We start from the raw sequence: 14820 nt of genomic DNA, 5'->3' as shown, positions 1-14820 counted from the left end.
ACATTGGTTAGCTTTACCGCAAACTGCTTTTCACTCTTAGAGAACGTTTACAATGTCAAAACATCATGACATGTTAAATAGAGATGATAGGCCTACTCCTTTGCAGCAGAACTAACTTGAACATTATGCTACTACTGTGCGGCCCGCCGGCCAATTTCAAAACCCAATGTGGCCCTTGAGCCAAAATGTTTGCCCACCCCTGCATTAGGCAAACTAAAGCTAGCCTACATGTATGCTGATAGTTAGTTTCTCACATTTTGTTTTAGCAAGTAGAATGAATGATGGAAGTAATGCATCACATTCATTATTTTATTCAAAATGGTTAAATGCCTAAATCACTATTTTGGCTATTGTTTGAAGTCAAGATGCCCACTGAAAAGAGGCGGATTCAGGAGAGGGAGAGACAATTCAGGGAGGCAGCAAAGGGCAGCACATCACTGCAGGGTTGGCTGCGAAAAAGCCAACCAGCAGGTGAGACAGAAACTTTCTGTGATAAAGATGACATGACACTGTGTAAGCGAATTGATTAATTAATCAGACTCATATTTTAGCCTACTAATGGCAATGTTTCATAATTACATTACATTTAAGATGAGGAGCAGTCACAAGCCTCCAGAACATGTGAGGAAAATGTGGACCAGGAGGAGGCACATAGGGCAGGTAGGCCTAAGTGATGATCACCAAATATGAGATGAGAGGACCATGCTAGAAAGTACAGGGTTAAAGAGCTGCATGCTAAATAATTGTAATCTAAAAAAACATAGGCTATCATTTCAAAGATCTTGCCTGAGCAGAACATAAATACCACTAGTGGGCATTAAAATAATAATGATAATGGCAATAACAATAATTGGTCAGATGATGAGCCCACATTTGGAGAAACCTATCAGTGACTTGATAGGATATTGATAGGGATATTGATGTTGGTGATTTTCATGACTCAAGTCATGTTTTTCTATGTTATTAGTTAAGGTGATTGAGTGCTGTATTTCAGTGTTTTACTTCTATATAGAAGTGTATATATATTTTAATAAAGACCCTGTTATTCTCAGTCCTTCATATAGCCCGTGAGTTGTTTTTTTTTTGGGGGGGGGGGTCAGAGCAACTGCCCCTCAAAATTCCTGTGCACGTCCCTGTCCCTGTGATTATTTGTGAAATTGTGCAAACGGCCTTTTCAAGTCATTTGAGAAGGAAGGAGTGTAGCAAGCTCCCATATTGACGCTCGTCTGAGAAATTGAGTTTTGGATAATGTTCAGCTTCGGCAGCTTTACAATGACTGAGGAAGCCTAGAGATGAGTCCATAGCAACAAGTTCATGTGTTGAATTTGTTATTACCCAGTGTGCTTTGTTGAATGGTCTCAATGCTTTATTGTTTTATTTCATGTGAATACTTACTAGAGGAGTAACTTTTCAAGTAGGCTAATGCAGTTGCAGGAAGTGTGCATTTAGTTTCCATGCTTATTGTGTTTCCACAACAATGTTAGGGAGTAAATCTACTGAAATGGCCACCATCTTGGTGAAGTGTGATGTGTAAGATCAGAAAGCAGAGGTTGATTTCGGACGTTAGTAAATGTTGATGTGTTATCATAGCGCGTAAGCGCGTGGGCGGAAGACATCGACAATTGACCGGGGAGGGTCGTTGAAGATTATATTGCAGGCAGGGGAGGGTCATGCAACTTCTGATCGAAGCACTCAAAATTCCTCCGGTGATCCCGTTTATAAATAACGAACAGTCCCTTATAGACTATTTGGATTGTATGTCAGGGGTTCTGATATAATGACTACACAAAATATGGAATAATTACACAAAAGTCTCTGTGTATAAGATGGACTATACCTCTGCACAACTAATATTGGATAAAACAACATGAATATTCAATTTCTAGGAATTCCTGTGAATATAGACCCAATATGTGGCTTCTATTATTGCACTGCAGCAAGAAAGTGGGGAAGCACCAAAAGCGGAGGAGGGGGGGGATTTTTTAATCAAATTTAAGTGAGACATAGTGAGATTAATCTGACAACTCTGTATCCTGATTGTACTTCTTCTCTGTGGCTGGATCGTTTTACTTTGGTACAGTATACTATATATTTACCAACACTACATTTCATAAATATATATTCAACAATTATAAATAAATGAACATCTTCTTACTGGCTGTTTGTGCTGTGCAACCTTTTACACTCGGCTACTCAATTTATTGTAGTCTGTGAGACTTTTGAAATGAGAGAAGATTATAAAGGCATATCACAATACAGTTGTGTTGCACAAGAAAGCAGGTAAAAAAAATTTATTTTGAGAAGTCAGGCTTTACTTCTCACTGAGTCCTAAAGAAACTGCAAGGCCTAGCTACTCCTCTCAAAAAATCATCCAGGAACAAGTCTGTGAGTGAACCTGGAAATAGAATCCAGACAACATGAACAACTGATTGGTTCTGAATGAATGCAGCACTAAATGGCCCAGCAGATTATCATCAGTATTTTAATGATTTAGTAAACCGTTTCACATGCATTTTAATATGCTACAGAGAAACAGGGCAGCAGAGCAGAATTATACACCTAAAATGTCAAGACATAAAGCATTTATCTGTTATCTGACCTGTAGGCCTATTGTTCACCTCTTAATCATCTTATTACCAATTTCAAGCAGTCTTCTCCCATACACTTTTATCCTGTACTACAATCATGATTTGCTTGTTGCATGCAGTAGGCCTAGTAGTGTGTGTGTGTGTGTGTGTGTGTGTGTGTGTGTGTGTGTGTGTGTGTGTGTGTGTGTGTGTGTGTGTGTGTGTGTGTGCGTGCGTGTGTGTGTGTACACAGAGTCTAAAATCCAGAGAACAAATTCCTTGTATAAGTATACTTGTCCAATAAACCTGATTTACGATTCCTCACAAAGCTGGCTAGCAGCACCATCTCAACTGTGTGAGAGATGACCACTAGGGGGAGCACGAGAGCAATGATCCAGCACACCTGGTGGCCAGACAACATACTGTACCAGAGAAGACATAAACAAATCTCCACTCTTCTATACAGGTATGACAGCTGATATTGGAGGAAGACCTGAAAAACTGATTTAGAAACAAACACATTCAATACTTTTCACTAACAAACAACAACAAACAAAACAGCCACTGTAAGAAAGCTTCACTCACTAACTCATTAATAACTGACCTGAATTCCCACACCTTCATTCACCAACATGTTCACACAATTCACACACCTGTTCTCAGTGATTAGACCAGAGATTTAACCTGGCTGGTTGAGCCCGGTTTTGCATCTGTGGTCAGAGCTCTCGTCTCCTGATAAATGTGCATGATGGTTGAAATCTGTGTCTTGTCTTCTGTTAAATGATACGTGCTCTTCTCCACCAGCCACTCACACACAGATGCGGTTTCAACAATGGATGACGCACGACAGGCAAATGGACACACACACAGGAACACACACACACACACACACCGAGAGAGTAACCAAGTAAGCAGCAAACACAGTCAACACAAACAGACACAAACAAAGCACACACATTCAGTAAACACACACACACACACACACACACACACACACACACACACATACACACAAGTTATTTTGCCAATTCATTTATATAAATATTAAAGAGTGTGGGACTTAATGGACAACCCTGTCTAACACCTCTTTGCTGATGAAAGAAGTCTGTTCGTGAGTTACCGATTTTTACTGCGCATTTGTTATGTTTATACATGGATTTTATAGTGTCAAATGTTTTCCCTCCGATTCCATTTTGAAGTAGCTGTAGAAAAAGGCCTTCATGCCATACCGAATCAAATGCCTTTTCAAAATCTATAAAACATGAATACATTTTTGATTTGTTTTGGTGTGCGTGCTGCTGGACAATTGTTTGAAGAGTGAACAGGTGATCTGATGTTCTTTGTTGTGGTATAAATCCAATTTGGCTGTTTTCTAAGGTGTTGTGATGTTTTATAAAGTTTTGGATTCTTTTGTTTAGGATTGAGCAGAATAATTTCCCAAGATTACTATTAACACATATGCCTCTATAATTGTTGGGATCAAATTTATTTCCATTTTTATGTATTGGGGTAATTAGACCTAGGTTCCAGGTTTCAGGGAAGTTACCTATAGTCAGAATTGCATTAAATAATTTAAGTATAACCATTCTAAATGTTTCATCAATATGTCTAATCATTTCATTTGAGATGCCATCAATGCCACATGATTTGTTTGGATTAAGTTTATGCATTGTTTCTATTAGTTCCTGTTCAGTTATATAAAAATCAAGGGGGTTTTGATAATCTTTGATTGTTTCTTCAAATATTTGCAGTTTCTTAATTATTTCTAATCTAGTTGGGTTTACATTAACATTTTTATATAGGTCTTCAAAGTGTGATTTCCAAATTTTTCCATCCTGTAGAGCCAAATTGTCATTAGTTTTATAAATAGTGTTCCAATTTTGCCAGAAGCTGTTAGTTTTTATTGATTGTTCCATATTTTTAAGAATGTTATTTGTGTGTTGATCCTTCTTTATTTTCAGGATTTGTTTGTATTGTTTGAGGAGTTCATTGTATTTATACAATATATATATAACGTTCTCTTTCGTTCCATAGCTCTTTCAACATTGAACAATGAAAATAAGGGAGATTTCCCGGGTTTCTCACGCAAAATACGGAAAATGTCAACATTAACGTTGGAAGGGTTGGAGCAACAAAGTAGCCTAGCCTACTTTATTCACGCCTAACAACCTATATCCATTTGGTCAACTTTATCCAGCCCTAAAAAAAGCTAAATTTAACTTTCGTTTACTTGTAGTTTACCATGTAGCCTAACTTTAAACAGTGTGCATGCTTAACACAAAGCATGCTTCATTCATCCACACATCCAGCTCCTAACGTTTTGACAAGCATTGACCTTGTTCCTGCCCAGCTTTGCTGTCTCCATCCTTTCTGTTTTTGTTGTTTGCAAAAAAATATATAGTATTTATTGGTAACCAGCAACAAGTGCAATTTGTTAATCGCTGTCATTCTCTCTCCTGCCCACAAAAATGTGTTAGGCCTAGTAGCAGTGCGTAATTCTGCTTCATAAAGTTGAACAAATACATTTGGTCATATAAATAGCCAGTTTATGGTCTACAGTGTAGTTGGTAAGTTATGGTAGGCCAACTTGGAGTGAATATACAGGGGGGATTCTTTGTCTAGCTGAGTAGCCTGGTAGGTGCGCACATAGGCATAGCCTACGGCCGAACACCGCAAGCGCTAATGAATCTTGCTCTCACGACAACCACGTCGTTAACTTAAATAGGCCTAGGTTAACATCACTCTGAGTTCGCATTCAAGCAAGCAAAACGATGATTTGAATAGGCTACATCTGTTTCACTGGAAGGGCAAGGGGTAACAACAGGACAACACAGAGACAGGCCAGAATGCAGGACTAATGTTATGAGTATTACAGTAATATGGGATATTCTACGGGAAAATATTAAAACGGAAAGACAGCAGGGAAACGTTAAAATGATAAACCCGGAAAAAAGTTGGCATGTTAGGTATTTTTCGGTCCCTGTGCAGGGACGTGCACAGGGGGGTTGCTCAGGTTGCCCGGGCAACTGCCCATATGGCCTTCTCGACTCACGTTGCCCTTCCGAGGGGAAAATAAATAAATAAATAAATCGTACAATGGATGCAGAATTTCACGTAGGCCTAGATAAAAAAATCACAAAGCCTCATTCACTTCCATTCGGGCACCGAAAGTGAAAGTCAGTAGGGAAGGGCAAACTCTGTTTACGTGGCTTCAGCGCTGCACGCGACCGGCACCTGAGCTGAGCCTGCATGAGCGGCCTTTGAAGGAGATTGTCGCGAAACCACGTTGTCGGAATAGGCTAAGTGAGTTTGTGATGTATAACAAACGAACGATCATCATCCAGTTTTATGAAATTAATTCAAATCTTCATAAATCCAGGCTGAGTTTGCCACGTTTAGCCTAAATAATCAGACAGATAGCTCACAGACAAGCAGCCCGTTACCACAGCCAGTTTTGGTAGGCAAACTGCGGCCCGCGCACCAAGCATTTTCATCCGGCCCCCCGAGCATTTAATTTAGTTATCAGGCTGCTCGCTATTTTTTTCCTGTGACAGAGACGACATTGGTTAGCTTTACCGCAAACTGCTTTTCACTCTTAGAGAACGTTTACAATGTCAAAACATCATGACATGTTAAATAGAGATGATAGGCCTACTCCTTTGCAGCAGAACTAACTTGAACATTATGCTACTACTGTGCGGCCCGCCGGCCAATTTCAAAACCCAATGTGGCCCTTGAGCCAAAATGTTTGCCCACCCCTGCATTAGGCAAACTAAAGCTAGCCTACATGTATGCTGATAGTTAGTTTCTCACATTTTGTTTTAGCAAGTAGAATGAATGATGGAAGTAATGCATCACATTCATTATTTTATTCAAAATGGTTAAATGCCTAAATCACTATTTTGGCTATTGTTTGAAGTCAAGATGCCCACTGAAAAGAGGCGGATTCAGGAGAGGGAGAGACAATTCAGGGAGGCAGCAAAGGGCAGCACATCACTGCAGGGTTGGCTGCGAAAAAGCCAACCAGCAGGTGAGACAGAAACTTTCTGTGATAAAGATGACATGACACTGTGTAAGCGAATTGATTAATTAATCAGACTCATATTTTAGCCTACTAATGGCAATGTTTCATAATTACATTACATTTAAGATGAGGAGCAGTCACAAGCCTCCAGAACATGTGAGGAAAATGTGGACCAGGAGGAGGCACATAGGGCAGGTAGGCCTAAGTGATGATCACCAAATATGAGATGAGAGGACCATGCTAGAAAGTACAGGGTTAAAGAGCTGCATGCTAAATAATTGTAATCTAAAAAAACATAGGCTATCATTTCAAAGATCTTGCCTGAGCAGAACATAAATACCACTAGTGGGCATTAAAATAATAATGATAATGGCAATAACAATAATTGGTCAGATGATGAGCCCACATTTGGAGAAACCTATCAGTGACTTGATAGGATATTGATAGGGATATTGATGTTGGTGATTTTCATGACTCAAGTCATGTTTTTCTATGTTATTAGTTAAGGTGATTGAGTGCTGTATTTCAGTGTTTTACTTCTATATAGAAGTGTATATATATTTTAATAAAGACCCTGTTATTCTCAGTCCTTCATATAGCCCGTGAGTTGTTTTTTTTTTGGGGGGGGGGGTCAGAGCAACTGCCCCTCAAAATTCCTGTGCACGTCCCTGTCCCTGTGATTATTTGTGAAATTGTGCAAACGGCCTTTTCAAGTCATTTGAGAAGGAAGGAGTGTAGCAAGCTCCCATATTGACGCTCGTCTGAGAAATTGAGTTTTGGATAATGTTCAGCTTCGGCAGCTTTACAATGACTGAGGAAGCCTAGAGATGAGTCCATAGCAACAAGTTCATGTGTTGAATTTGTTATTACCCAGTGTGCTTTGTTGAATGGTCTCAATGCTTTATTGTTTTATTTCATGTGAATACTTACTAGAGGAGTAACTTTTCAAGTAGGCTAATGCAGTTGCAGGAAGTGTGCATTTAGTTTCCATGCTTATTGTGTTTCCACAACAATGTTAGGGAGTAAATCTACTGAAATGGCCACCATCTTGGTGAAGTGTGATGTGTAAGATCAGAAAGCAGAGGTTGATTTCGGACGTTAGTAAATGTTGATGTGTTATCATAGCGCGTAAGCGCGTGGGCGGAAGACATCGACAATTGACCGGGGAGGGTCGTTGAAGATTATATTGCAGGCAGGGGAGGGTCATGCAACTTCTGATCGAAGCACTCAAAATTCCTCCGGTGATCCCGTTTATAAATAACGAACAGTCCCTTATAGACTATTTGGATTGTATGTCAGGGGTTCTGATATAATGACTACACAAAATATGGAATAATTACACAAAAGTCTCTGTGTATAAGATGGACTATACCTCTGCACAACTAATATTGGATAAAACAACATGAATATTCAATTTCTAGGAATTCCTGTGAATATAGACCCAATATGTGGCTTCTATTATTGCACTGCAGCAAGAAAGTGGGGAAGCACCAAAAGCGGAGGAGGGGGGGGATTTTTTAATCAAATTTAAGTGAGACATAGTGAGATTAATCTGACAACTCTGTATCCTGATTGTACTTCTTCTCTGTGGCTGGATCGTTTTACTTTGGTACAGTATACTATATATTTACCAACACTACATTTCATAAATATATATTCAACAATTATAAATAAATGAACATCTTCTTACTGGCTGTTTGTGCTGTGCAACCTTTTACACTCGGCTACTCAATTTATTGTAGTCTGTGAGACTTTTGAAATGAGAGAAGATTATAAAGGCATATCACAATACAGTTGTGTTGCACAAGAAAGCAGGTAAAAAAATTTTATTTTGAGAAGTCAGGCTTTACTTCTCACTGAGTCCTAAAGAAACTGCAAGGCCTAGCTACTCCTCTCAAAAAATCATCCAGGAACAAGTCTGTGAGTGAACCTGGAAATAGAATCCAGACAACATGAACAACTGATTGGTTCTGAATGAATGCAGCACTAAATGGCCCAGCAGATTATCATCAGTATTTTAATGATTTAGTAAACCGTTTCACATGCATTTTAATATGCTACAGAGAAACAGGGCAGCAGAGCAGAATTATACACCTAAAATGTCAAGACATAAAGCATTTATCTGTTATCTGACCTGTAGGCCTATTGTTCACCTCTTAATCATCTTATTACCAATTTCAAGCAGTCTTCTCCCATACACTTTTATCCTGTACTACAATCATGATTTGCTTGTTGCATGCAGTAGGCCTAGTAGTGTGTGTGTGTGTGTGTGTGTGTGTGTGTGTGTGTGTGTGTGTGTGTGTGTGTGTGTGTGTGTGTGTGTGTGTGTGTGTGTGTGCGTGCGTGTGTGTGTGTACACAGAGTCTAAAATCCAGAGAACAAATTCCTTGTATAAGTATACTTGTCCAATAAACCTGATTTACGATTCCTCACAAAGCTGGCTAGCAGCACCATCTCAACTGTGTGAGAGATGACCACTAGGGGGAGCACGAGAGCAATGATCCAGCACACCTGGTGGCCAGACAACATACTGTACCAGAGAAGACATAAACAAATCTCCACTCTTCTATACAGGTATGACAGCTGATATTGGAGGAAGACCTGAAAAACTGATTTAGAAACAAACACATTCAATACTTTTCACTAACAAACAACAACAAACAAAACAGCCACTGTAAGAAAGCTTCACTCACTAACTCATTAATAACTGACCTGAATTCCCACACCTTCATTCACCAACATGTTCACACAATTCACACACCTGTTCTCAGTGATTAGACCAGAGATTTAACCTGGCTGGTTGAGCCCGGTTTTGCATCTGTGGTCAGAGCTCTCGTCTCCTGATAAATGTGCATGATGGTTGAAATCTGTGTCTTGTCTTCTGTTAAATGATACGTGCTCTTCTCCACCAGCCACTCACACACAGATGCGGTTTCAACAATGGATGACGCACGACAGGCAAATGGACACACACACAGGAACACACACACACACACACACCGAGAGAGTAACCAAGTAAGCAGCAAACACAGTCAACACAAACAGACACAAACAAAGCACACACATTCAGTAAACACACACACACACACACACACACACACACACACACACACATACACACACACACACATACACACACACACACACACACACACACACACATTCACACACTGCAAACACAGTAAACAATAACACACACACACACCATAAAAGTGCAGATGCGCACACACACACACACACACACACACACACACACACACACACACAGACACTCTCTCTCACCCACACAAACACACATACAGAGACAGGCAATCAGACAAACACACACACACACAAACACACACACACACACACACACACACACAAACCAAATACACCAAATAAAAAAAAGCACACCAAAGTACTCTCTTTCTTTTTGATTGAGAGTTTGAGATTGACCCCTTCAGACCTGGATTTTTTTAGTCATGGAAAAAATAAAAGAATCTTGTTTTCCTGCCTGAAATACATATAACAATAACTCTTGCATGTGAAGCTGTTGTTTTAACTCTTCAGAGACTTTATGCAGGTGTTTATGAAAGATATAGCTTCATATGAGAGACATATATAGAGAGGTACTCTGTACCTCTCTGACATTTAGCCTTGTAGATCTCTCTGTTAACTTTAGCCTTGTAGATCTCTCTGTTAACTTTCCTCTGTATTTCTTTTTGTCCTGTAGGCTTCCTGTCTTTTTTTCCATTTAATACTTCCTTTAGCTCTTTAGTCACCCATGGTTTGTCATTTGGGATGACTCCACTCACACAAAAGTCTATATAGCCTGTGATAGCTTCTGTCAGCTCATGTAAGTCAGCTGAAGGGTCTCCAAAGACGCTCCGTTTCAGTGTCTCCACACTGTCCTCATCCCACAACTGGATCTGCTTCTCCGCAGGTGCCACCCTTTTGAATACCTGTCTGTAGGTGGGTCTACGGAGAACAGTGTTGTGGTCTGAGCCACCGAAAGGGGGCCTGGAGCTAGATGAGGATGCCTTTGGAATGGAGCCGTAGCACAAGGCAATGGTTTTGTTTTTTCTTGTTGGACAGGTGACATACTGAGAACAGGCAGAAGGTGTATATTAAAACTGTTAAAATCACCCATTACGAACTTGGGCGCATCTGGGGAGATTTCATCAAAATCCTGATATTAAAAATAATACACAATGTGTATAACAATGTACCGTATTTTCCGGACTATAAGTCGCACTTTTTTTCATAGTTTGGCTGGTCCTGCGACTTATAGTCAGGTGCGACTTATATATGAAAAAAAATATATAATTGAACATGTTTTTAAATGTTAATTTATATTAACTGACATGAACCCTACATGAAACATTATCGTCTACAGCCTTGAGAGAGCGCTCTCAAATGCACAAGTCGTGAAACACATGTGCATACTTAAATACTCAAATTACTGCCGGGATTCTATTTATAGCTGGGCCTCAGATTCGGACAAATAAAAGCCAGTATAATTTTGTTTCAATTTAACTCATAAAATAGCTCTTCTTAATAATTTATATTGTTGGTTGATTTAATATTGTTGCCAACAAAGTCATTGTCCTACACCATGAGTCTCCAACACATTGCTCTCAAGCTACCAGTAGCACGCAGCCCCAGGTTAACCTACATTTAAACACAATTGTTGCTGCCAGGCATCAGCCTACGAATTTTATAAAAAAGTAAATCATGCATAATTTTAAAAATAACTAAATTTAGGCTATCTTAGACCACTTTGGCTATAGGCTACGGAATAAGGTTTCCCTTGCAGCACAGCACACGTTCCATGAATGAATGAATGAATGAAAGCGGATGCCTTATCTCGCAATAAGCGGATGGACATCCCGACACTCTTTCATACATGAAACTTAATAGTGACCCAATGCCATTGATAGCCTACCGGGTATGCTGCTCCAAACGAAAAGTATAGGCCTATGTCTTACAGTAAAACGCAAGAAATTAAGGCCTATAGCTGACTCGAATAGGCTACAAGCCATGGTCCAAATAAAGGTGCTGTGCTTTGCCCAGCCATAAATTCAGGATTCACGATAGTCTGTCCCCTAAACATTCCTCACCCGTTATCTGGACATGCATGAAAACATTTGAAAACAAAACTCACTGCCATGTAATATTTGATCGCTGTTTTGCTACTAATTATCTTTCACGTGAATACGCACAGAAAGTGAAAGTAGGCCTACTATGCGCTCCGTGTCTGTAGCTGTCTGTTCACGTCCGCAATCGATTATAACGTTCCTCAAATGGAGAACACATCCATGTTCTCTCGCGTTATACTATAGGCTGCCATGCTTCTGTGTTTGCGGTTCCTGATCGCTAAACGTTTGTTTTCCTTTCCTGTCGAAAGCGGTTGATAAGCACGTAATAGGCTATAATAATTTGACTTTAGCGGTGACAAATCCTGCTGAGAGAGAGAGGCACCCCCAAAGTGGTCCTGCGCGCGCGCGTGTGTGTCTCTGCATGGGGTTCAATTGAAGTCAGAGTTGGTCCGCTTTCAGGCCGCTCCATTATTAGATTAACGTCAGACAGCGCTGTAAAATGTGTGGGAATTTCTCGCATTATGATGGCTAGCGTTGCGGGACTTTTATTAGTATGCTCAAAACTTAGTAATAATTTATGCGCAATCCCGCGCTGAAATTTAGGCCCTGGTTTTAAATAAATCTTTTTTTCTCTCGCTCTCTCGGCGAGCATTTGTTCTGCTGCCAGCTTGTGCCATATGCTATATCGTCCAAAATGCTTGATTGCATTGCATTCTCCACATTTTTAGCTAAAATGTCATGTACCACATCAGCATGTTTGTTCAGTGAATCTTTTGTAAATTGCTTTACAATAGCGTCGGGCACTTGTCAGCAGCTCCTTCGTCTTCAAGATTCCCTGTAGAATTCTCAATATTTTTGGCCTCAATGTGTTCAGTTACATAGTCTGTCTGTTCTTAGTCTTGGATTTTGTGAAATAAATTTCTAAATATCACCTGCTTGCTGCAGCTTCGGTCTGCACGTCCTTTTAAAACCGCATATTTTTCTCTCTCGAGCATTTAATCTGCTGCCGGCTTGTCTCTCCACATCGTCCAAAATGCTTGATTGCATTGCATTCTCCACATTTTTAGCTAAATTTTCATGTACCATATAAGCATTTTTGTTCAGTGAATCTTTTGTAAATTGCTTTACAATTACCGTCGGGCCTATATGCCTATTGCCTGGCTTGCCTCAGCTTCGGTCACGTCCTTTTAAAACCATATTTTTCTCTATCGTGAGCATTTAATCTGGTGCCAGCTTGTGACTCCACATCACCCAAAATGCTTGATTGCATTGCATTCTCCACATTTTTAGCAAACTTTTCATGTATCATATCAGCATTTTTGTTCAGTGAATCTTTTGTAAATTTCTTTACAATTACCGTAGGGCCTATATGCCTATTGCCTGGCTTGCCTCAGCTTCGGTCACGTCCTTTTAAAACCGTCTTTTTCTCTATCTTGAGCATTTAATCTGCTGCCAGCCTGTGACTCCACATCGCCCCCAAAATGCTTGATTGCATTGTATTCTCCACATTTTAGATACATTTTGGTGTACCACATGGTATTTTCTTTCAGTGAATCTTTTGCTTTGCAATGACCTTCCTGCCCTCCTCTTGGCTGCCTTCACTCCTTCGTCTTCATTAACATTAATCTTTTTGGCCTCAATAATCCAGTTACATAGTCTCTGTTTTTGTTTTTGGATTTTGTGAAATACATTTCTAAATAAATGCGACTTATAGTCCGGTGCGACTTATATATGTTTTTTTCCTGTTCATGACGCATTTTTTGACTAATGCGACTTATACTCAGGAGCGACTTATAGTCCGGAAAATACGGTACATAAACAGGACACATTTGTAAGTCACATCCCTACTGTATGAAGACTACAATGTGCATAAATAGGACACATTTGTAAGTCACATCCCTGCTGTATGAAGACTACAATGTGCATGAAGTGCAGTGTGGTAGTGCAGCACCAGTCGTTCATTGTGTACAAGAGCGTGTTGTGATGTATGAGCATCTGCAGATGTTAAGCAGTAAGCACAGGCTAGTGGCAGATCAGATGAGTGGAGTAGTGAGTGGATCTGATCAGCTGCTCATGAGGCTGGTTAGTCTGGCTATCACCAGACCAAGCTCAATCTTTTAAGATTGAACATTAGTCTGGAGAGTCTGCTCTGTACTTTCTACTGCACAAGAGGCGCAATCAATGGGTAGTATAGTTCAAATGACTCCTTACGCTTCAACCAATCAGACCAACGATCCAGGTGAAGCGAGCTTGCGATTGGTCTCCGATTTGTAATGGAAGCAGGATAGAAAAATGTACAGTTTTCCAGCCTGAGCTGCAGGGCGAAATCAAATCGCCGGCAGATCAGGCTGGGTTTACCCAGTCTAGATGGCAAGAGGACAGCAGCTGTTCCTGGATGTGGTGGCTCTGCTGTGAGAGGACTTGTAGCGCCTCCCAGAGGGGAGAAGTAGAACAACTCTGTGAGCAAGGTGGTATGAGTCCTTGGTGATTTTATCTAGCCACTTCCTAGTTCTTGTGATCAACATTTTTTATTAGAAAAGAATGTGATGTTACATTTACAGTCACATTTAACTTGAACATACACACCACAAACTACAGTATGACACTCATCACTTCCTAGTTCTTGTGGAGTCCAGGTGGAGGGAGGGCAGGGGAGCATCAGTGATCTTCTCAGCTGCCCTTACTGTGCCCTTTAGCTTAAATGCTAAAATGCTAAATGTTAATGGCTTAAATGTTAATGTCTATTATTGTAAGTCCCTTTGGATAAACGCGCCTACCAAATGAATAACTGTAAATGTAAATGTTTTTATGACTAAACTGCGGGAGTTCTAACATACAGTAGCTGCAGTCTGTTCCTGTCCTGTTCTGAAGCTGCTCCACACCAGACGCTAGTGGATGAGCACAGGACAGAGTGGACAGCTGCTCCGCACCAGACGCTAGTGGATGAGCACAGGACAGAGTGGACGGCTGCAGAGTAGAACTGTGGAAGCAGCTCCTGTGGCAGAGCAGACTTCCTCAGTTGTCTCAGGAAGTGCAGCCTCTGATGGGCCTTTTGAAGGACTGAATGGATGTTGTCCTCCCACTACAGCTCATGGGAGATGGTGGAGCTCTGACAGACCTGATTCAGCCATCGTCCTCCTGAGCTCAT

The 14820-nt window shown here is 40.4% G+C and overlaps 1 protein-coding gene across 1 annotated transcript in view; it reads right to left on the bottom strand.

The window, feature by feature from the left end:
* LOC143127647 (NACHT, LRR and PYD domains-containing protein 12-like) overlaps positions 1-14820 on the bottom strand; it is a 303167-nt gene that overhangs the window by 146973 nt on the left and 141374 nt on the right. The window lies entirely within an intron of this gene.

Source organism: Alosa pseudoharengus, unplaced genomic scaffold, assembly GCF_046254945.1.
Source record: "Alosa pseudoharengus isolate Yale_2024_CS ecotype anadromous, Long Island Sound unplaced genomic scaffold, YU_APseudo_1.1 YU_APseudo_1.1_scf_1, whole genome shotgun sequence".
NCBI classification, from domain to species: Eukaryota; Metazoa; Chordata; class Actinopteri; order Clupeiformes; family Clupeidae; genus Alosa; species Alosa pseudoharengus.
This window is presented reverse-complemented; position numbering and strand designations above follow the sequence as displayed.